This window comes from Salvelinus sp. IW2-2015, linkage group LG18, assembly GCF_002910315.2.
Source record: "Salvelinus sp. IW2-2015 linkage group LG18, ASM291031v2, whole genome shotgun sequence".
Taxonomy (NCBI): Eukaryota; Metazoa; Chordata; class Actinopteri; order Salmoniformes; family Salmonidae; genus Salvelinus; species Salvelinus sp. IW2-2015.
Window position 1 is genome coordinate 41,088,117 of NC_036858.1, and position 7,971 is coordinate 41,096,087.

General features: G+C 42.0%; 1 pseudogene; it reads left to right on the top strand.

Annotated features, from left to right (window-relative positions):
- The first annotated feature begins 1,007 nt into the window (after positions 1 to 1,007).
- On the top strand, positions 1,008 to 7,614 carry LOC139029098 (uncharacterized; annotated as a pseudogene).
- Positions 7,615 to 7,971: the final 357 nt, after the last annotated feature.

Genomic DNA, 7,971 nt, shown 5'->3' on the forward strand with positions numbered 1-7,971 from the left:
CAGAGATCCTAGTCACTCCTTTTTAAACGTGTTCCCCAACACACTTTGTCCACACCAAAATGTATCCTTAAAATCCTAAAATAATTGGAAAAATCACTACCATACCTTTCTCGACACAGTGTCATCTTAGCAAGTGCTGTAGGTCACAACACAGTCAAACAACTGAAAAAATGAAGACTAACACAATATACAGCACATTGAAATATTTGGATAACTTGCATTCCCCAAGCCAAACCTTTAGATGTTTGTTGTTGTTAATGATGCTGATTACCAGTTGTTGTTGTTGTTGTTGCTTTACCCCTGTGCAGTCTGTTTGTTTTCACACCAGCAGATGGCACTGCAGCCAAGTCCTCAGAAGCCAGCATTTCCACACTTCCATCTGCCAGCTCCTGTTGCCAGAAAGAAGAAGCGCAAATGTATTTATTTAGCAGAGGCTCTATGGGCTTATTCTCCTGTTGTTTTCAGAAGCTAGATGCAATGGCCGATAAGCAGAGAGAATATCAACCCAATATGCACAGAGCAGCCTGCGTCTGAGGATGGCCAATGGTTCCAGCATCATGAAGAACACCGGCAATTTCCTTTAAAGTCAGACCTTGTTCAAATTACACTCACATTTCTCAGAAAACACAAATGATCCAATGATAAACAAAAATAGCAATTAGTCTTTAGAAGATAGAGTATTTTGATATTGTCGGGGGCCGGTGTCATGTTCGAGGAGGAGGCTTTGTCATTTCTTGAAGTTGAGTCCCTTGGAGAGTAGATAAGTGTTTATTGGATTCAATAGAAAGCACCGGAACAAAGAGGCTAGATATTCTTACTGACTTGCATAGTTTGTATCATATTTTCAATATAAGCTGTGGCAATCGCTGGGTGAGAAATTTGGCAGCCATTCAGTATGGCTCTTTGAACCCTTCTGGCCCAGTTGTATTCTATGTTACACTTGGCCACTCTTAGAGGGCCAATATTCCCAGAACGATCCTGTTGACTTTGAGAGTATTCTGGATGTCATGGCTGGCGTTGGGAGGGGAGTTGATTTGGAAGTGGAGGAGTGGAGCAAGGTGACCGAAGTGAGGAAAAGACTGTGGTTTGACATGACAGGTGAGAGCTGTATTGTGCCTCTGCAGATTGATCTGAAGGATAACAACAGGAGAGCTACTGCTAAGGTTTCTGGACATGGTTTGATGGATGCTTGTTCAGATTGTGTACCACAGATTGTTTCATTAGCTCAATTTTTTTTATACATAATAATTTTGTTTGTTGTTTTATAGCAATATAAAATGTAATGTGTACTGCAAGTATTACAATATTGCATTTCGCCATTGGCAATGGAAATGGGACCTAATGACAAGTTCTGAACAAAACCTTGCAATGGATGGGATTTAGAAGTTTAATCAAATACCTCACATTCGTTTTTCCCAGACAGATAAGTAAGTGATATAGAGTGAGACAAAGTTCACCCCTTAAATGCCCTGAGGGTCAATGAGCTCATAATTGAGCTGTATGGAATCCTAGAGGAATAAACTGGGGTGGGTCCCAATGTTCATCTGAACCTCTGTAGACTAAAGTTACAAGATTATCGCAGTGATAATATCAATGAAGATAGATGGGAGTGTAACATGCAGTGTAAAATACACTGTAGTAATCCATCGCTAGTAATATACTTTAGTATGGAGCAAAAATATGTGATAAATGATATCAACAGAAGAAAAAAACACACACATATATATATATATATATATATATATATATATATATATATATATACATATATTTGGTGTGTAACTTGTGACACTTGCATTGTGTGTTTTTAGTAGTCGTCATAGCAAGGTGCGTGTGATTGTGTGGAGGATCCTTAGGCATATTGGCTCCATCCCGACAGAAATATCTGGAAAATACTTTCTTTTTATCTTTTCTTTTTTTACTCCATGCAAAATTAAGTCAAATGTAACAGCAGTATTCATTTCTACTGTGCTGAAATTGGGGTCGTTACACAATTGAGTGTACTTTGACCCATGAATTCAGTCAGTGACTGTAAAAGCTTCAAGGGTCTCTCTATCTCTTGCTTTCTCTCTCTCTCTCTTCCTCTCTCCTTCCATTTCTCTCATCCATGTCATCCATTTTGCAGCCCCTCTATTCTCATTCCACACTTCCCCTCCTCTCCCCTCTTCTCCTCCTCCCACCTGACGCTGACGATGTTTTAGATCACTTCCATTAACACTGGCATGCTGAGCGCTAATTACTCACTCACTCGGCGTTCTGGGCTACCCGCCGCTCGTTTGGGTAACCAACGCCGCCCGTTGGCAAGATGCTTGTTAACTGAATGCACTTAATTATATAAGAAGATAATTACATGTAAATGTTGCATCTAAAAGCAGCCATCCAGCCCGCTTGCTGATTTAATAGGTGGGTATTGGGGATCCCTGTTTTGTTTATTTTAGAGTGAGACGATTAATTGACTTCACTGATGAAGTAAATATGCTGGATACTCTCTCAGTGGTGGCAGAGGCCCAAATTGGACATGGTTCATAGAGACATTTGCCATGTGTGGGGTTGTTGTTGGTTACTCTGCATAAACCCAGAAAAAATGCATAAGGCTACAGTATATTTACACATATCTCTGCAACTCTACTGCTCAATAATTCAGTGACACTAATGCGTGCACTTTCCATTACAATATATGCATTTTTTCATTACACTATAGCTACAGTATATACATTTTTAAAATGTATAATGTATATTTTTGGTTTGGTGAATGTATAATCCTGTTAGTGTATGGGTGCTGAATTGGATATGAACAGAACCTTTCATTTTGTGTTTRTCAGATAGTAATGGTATAATATATGTTAAGTGAACAACCCCTCTCCTTTAACCCCCAGCCTCAAAGCCTGCATCTTCCTCCAACTTTTATCCTGCCATTAAAAATCAAGTAGGACAATGATTCATTTATCACTATTCCATTGTCCAGGGCAATGATGCAGCTCTAAGTTGAATTTCATTCAAGCCCCTGTCAAATGAAAGATTATCTAGTGTGTTTTAAGAATGTGAAGTCAAGGGTAGAGATAGATAGGGGTCAGAGTGGGAGGGCTCCCGTGGGAGGTCCTGAGGGTCCAGGGGACACGCGTCGTCTATCATGGGGTAATCAGGGGGGGGGGGGGGGGGGTAGAAGGGGCCTGTGTCCCTATAGCAGCAGAAGGCTAGCCCTTAAAGGACCAACACCAGGGTACTTCCAACAGCATCCAACTTCCAAACCCCCTCCCTGGTCAGAACCTCTCCAGCCCTAACACGGGTCACTCAGACCTCCAGATGCTTGGAGTTCGATACTGGACCCCAAATATGTAATCCACCATACTCTCTTAGGGCTCTTTGGGTACCCCAAGGGGCTTGCTGTGTTAAAACATGATATGTTATTTACAAAAAAATATTAGTAAATGGAGGCCTCTTGGTTCTCCATTATGTTTCTCTGTGCTTTCAACCCGGCCCGGCATCTTTGAGAGGGCAACGTGACCCAGCGAGGATGGATGTCAGGAGATGTATGCCCCAGACACCTGGGCTGGACCACGTCTGTCTTATCGAGTCAGCCCTCATGGTTCCTCAGCCGTTTTTAAATCACTCAACTGGAGACATAACTGCTCCTTCACTTACCAAAATGAATGCCCGTATTATGCTTTGGTGACTTAAAGCACCTAAAAACGTAAGAACGTATTTCATTTCATACTGTTCAAACACTACACAACGGATGTGGCTCTTTTTTTGGGGGACAAGCACTTTCAGATAATGAATTGACATTTCGATTAGATGGGCTTTATTTGTGGCCACTCAGGATACAAATACACCGCAAGAAACCAAATATTGTATGAAGAAGTGAACAGTGATTTTTATTTTTTTGTATTATGAGGAAAAATCCAAGCCATGTGACTGAATATATAATGCACTCATATGAACATATGAAACATATGTTATATTGAAATTGCAGTGAGGAGATCAAAATGTAAAATTCAGATAATGAAGACATCTTTCAATGAAACCGGTTACCAGCTAGAACATAATTTGTGTTGTTTTAAACCAAGGATCATGTTTATTTTATACACCTTTTTAGCCGTTGATACTCAACTCTTTCTCAGACCCATTCACATGATATTCATGTGTCCCTCCACCAGGACATGTTTTTTAGATTACATAAAAAGATAACGCACTTATTTGTAAGCACTTAATTATGCAGCATGTTTGCTGTGTTCATTTGGAGAATACATGGATCGGTAGGTTGTAAGTAGCAGCTGCTGTGGGAGGCTTGGGTGTAGCAGAGACACCGGATACTTCCCCAAGCGTGCTTTTACAGCCTCTGAAATGAGACACATCTTTGATTTGCTCCCCTGTAAACAGACAGAGACATGAAGGAGCTCCGATCTCATCCACTGACAGCCCCACTGAACGGGCAACCAGGGTTTCTGTCCAACGCAGGACAAAGTCACCCTGAGACTCATCTGATTTTAGAACAGTTTTGCTACCACAGCTGTCAGAAATGACTGATGTCTATGCCCATGATACTGTACCAGTCTGCAGCACGGGCTATACACAAAGTCAAATAAACTGAGATAGTCTGTCAACTCTCTCATATTATAAAATATGTGTATCTTCGGGAATCAATTTCAGAGTGCAGAAGTAGCTCTGAAATAGTAAGCAACCTGAACATTGTTATTGACAGACAGACAGGGCATAGATTACTGGTCTCCCTTCAGGGAGCCCCTCTAGGTCTGTCAACATGAGGGCCAGATCAGGCACATGAACCCAGATTTGACAGCCTATGGCTGCAGGCTGTAAAGGCCACCAGTGGTTGTCTGATAAGATAATACATTATGCAGAGGAAAGATAAAACCACAATGGGAAATAGTTGGTGTGATGAACAAAGATCAGGCGATAAGGGTGGCTCAGTTCCTAGAGGAAGTMCAGAGTGGTTGGGGCTTTCTAGTCTATGGAAGTCTTGAGTGTCTTTTGGGGCTTTGAGCAAAACCAACTGGTTCTGCAGTGTAAGTGAGCTATCATATACTGCTAAGTAGGTTTTTACAATCACTTCAAATAAACATCTGGGGATTTATTTTCTTGTAGAAATACATGTTGGCTATGGTGTTTCAGCACTATTAACTCTCCATTTACCAGCTATTTAACCCTTCAAATTACCATTGAATAGTTTTTCTTGGGACAAAAGCTGGAAACATTGACGTGTCGGAGCTGTATGTAGGTCATGGAGTTTGAGCCCTCACATAGGGAATGGAGTTGACAGCCATCTTATGGTCCTGCCCTTCTACACTCAGTCACACCAGAGACGAGTGTGAAACCTCAAGCCACACAGGTCCAGGGGTTAGAGTGGTAATAAAGGTGGTAATACACCACAATAGTCTCATAGCTGTCTTATCACCACACTGTCACATACAATGGTCCAATCTACCCTTTAACCTTTGGTCCAAGTGTGTGCGTGTGTGTGTGTCTGTGTGCGTGTTTTTGCGTGAGTATATCAACGTATCAACCGTATCGGGGAATAATAGCAGTCTGCTGTGTGTGTGTTTTAGGTTAATCAACTGCGCCATCATATTAGCTCTGTGGCATAGATTGTTTAAACAGATTAATCACTACTTAATTGGCTGTAATGAGATAAATATATTTTTTTAATAAACTAATCCTGGCAGTCTAAAAGAGCAGGGGGAAAAAGTTTAAACAATGTCATATTTTAAAATAATTAACCCTCTGCTGATGTCTACAGGTAACTGCCAAAATAATGGAAACACTTGAGAAAATGAGGGATACAAAGTATACTGAAAGCAGGTGCTTCCACACATGTGTGGTCCCTGAGTTAATTAAGCAATTATCATGCCATCATGCTTAGGGTTATGTATAAAAATGCTGATAATGCGCCCATTCACAGGACACGACTGGTCACTGAATGGTTTGATGAGCATGAAAACGATGCAAACCAGGAAGGGACAACTTTGATGGGGTGGGGGCCACAACAAAATCTGAACTCATCATGAGGGGCCCTAGCGGCTCGCGGATCTGCGTACCCACATCCTTACCCACACATGCAGTCAGATTCGGTTCTAGCCTTCTGGGTGCCCTGAGCGAGAAAAAAGAATTGGCAGCAAAACATTTTAGCGGCCCTCAGTTTTAGAGTTAATTTCCTGAAATTCTATATATTTTCCCATGGGGCATGGAGAAAAGGTTTCAGTTTTAAAGCAAGTTTGCTGCAATTTACAAGTTTGCTGCAATTCACATTTTAGAGATGATTTTGCCATTTTATAACTAATTTCATACAATTCGACAAATTTTGCCATAGAGTGGAGCGAAATGTTTACAGTTTTGAATATGACATCTGAGTGAGAGTTCTTCAAGAAAAGGCCAGAGAGGAAGGCTCCACACCACTCTCTCACTTGAGTGTCTTAGCTAGTTATTTTCTGATGATTATATTTTGCTCTTTTGTAGATTTGGCAACTATGTGTGTGTTTACTTCACCTGTTTGCTCCTCTCCCTGTAGGCTTTACAGACACTCTCCACCCCTTGGCTGTAACCCTTCTAATTTAGTGTAACCTGTGCGCGCAACCCATGTGGAATTCTTGATCTCTGGCAACGTTTGGAACTGCTAATCTGCGGTCAAGAACGCCAAGTTCATATCAGCATATGCTGCCCTTCAGTCCCTTGAATGGTTGGCCGTGATGAAGACATGGATCAACCCAGAGAACACTGCTACTCCAGCTGCTCTCTTCATCTGACTACGCTTTCTCTCATAGTCCAAGAGCATGGTGGCACAGAACTACTAATTTCTGCTAACTGGAGATTCWYTATTTTCTCCCTCTCTCACCTGTCCATCTGCTCATTTGAATTCCATTTTGTTAATGCCACTTGTCCACTCAAGCTTAACATTGTTGTCATATATCACCCACCAAGTGCCCTTGAAGAGTTTCTCAATGAGCGTGACACCTTGATGAGCTCATTTCCTGACGATGGCACAACACTCTTCGTACTTGGCAACTTCAACCTCCCGACGTCTGCCTTCGATTAATTTCTTTCCAWCTCTCTCTTTCCCCTCCTTACCTCACCCTTTCCCAATCCCCTCCAACTCACAAGGTAGGCAATATGCTTGACCTCATCTTTACTAGAGRCTGTTCACCTGGTCAAGCGTCACCACAATCTTTGATCTCTCTCTCCCACTACTCCTCTTCTATCCTATCATCTATCACTTCTGCTAAATTCTTCTCACACCTGTCTCCTGATTCTGCCTCTTCRACCATACTCTYCTCCCTTTCCGCATCCTATGACTCGTACTGTCCCATTTCCTCCCGGCCGGCTTGGCCCTCCCCTCCTGCTCCATGGCTGAGTGACTCATTGCGAGCTAAGGGAACAGGGCAGTGGGCAGTTGAGGAAAATGGAGGAAAACTATATTTCTCGAGGACCTATCATCCTTTCACTCCCTCCTCTCTAAATTATCTTCCTCTGTATCTGCTGCTAAAGTCACTTTCTATCTCCCTAAATTTCAAGCTTCTGCCTCTAACCCTAGGAAACGTAATCCTCCACCCCCTCCCTCTCTGCGGACGACTTTGTCACACACTTTGAAAAGAAGGTTATTGACTCCACTGGTGTCACGCCCTGACCTTAGAGAGCCTTTTTATTTCTCTATTTGGTTAGGTCGGGGTGTGATTAGGGTGGGCATTCTAGTTTTTCTATTTCTTTGTTGGCCAGGTATGGTTCCCAATCAGAGGCAGCTGTCTATCGTTGTCTCTGATTAGGGATCATACTTAGGCAGCCTTTTTTCCACCTTTTAGTTTGTGGGATCTTGTTTGTGTGTAGTTGCGTTCTGCACTGCATGTAGCTTCACGTTCAGTTGTAGTTTATTGTTTTTTTCGTGTTCATCAAATAAAATGATGTACGCTTACTACACTGCACCTTGGTCTGATTCTTCTGTCAACGATCGTGACAACTGGTCCC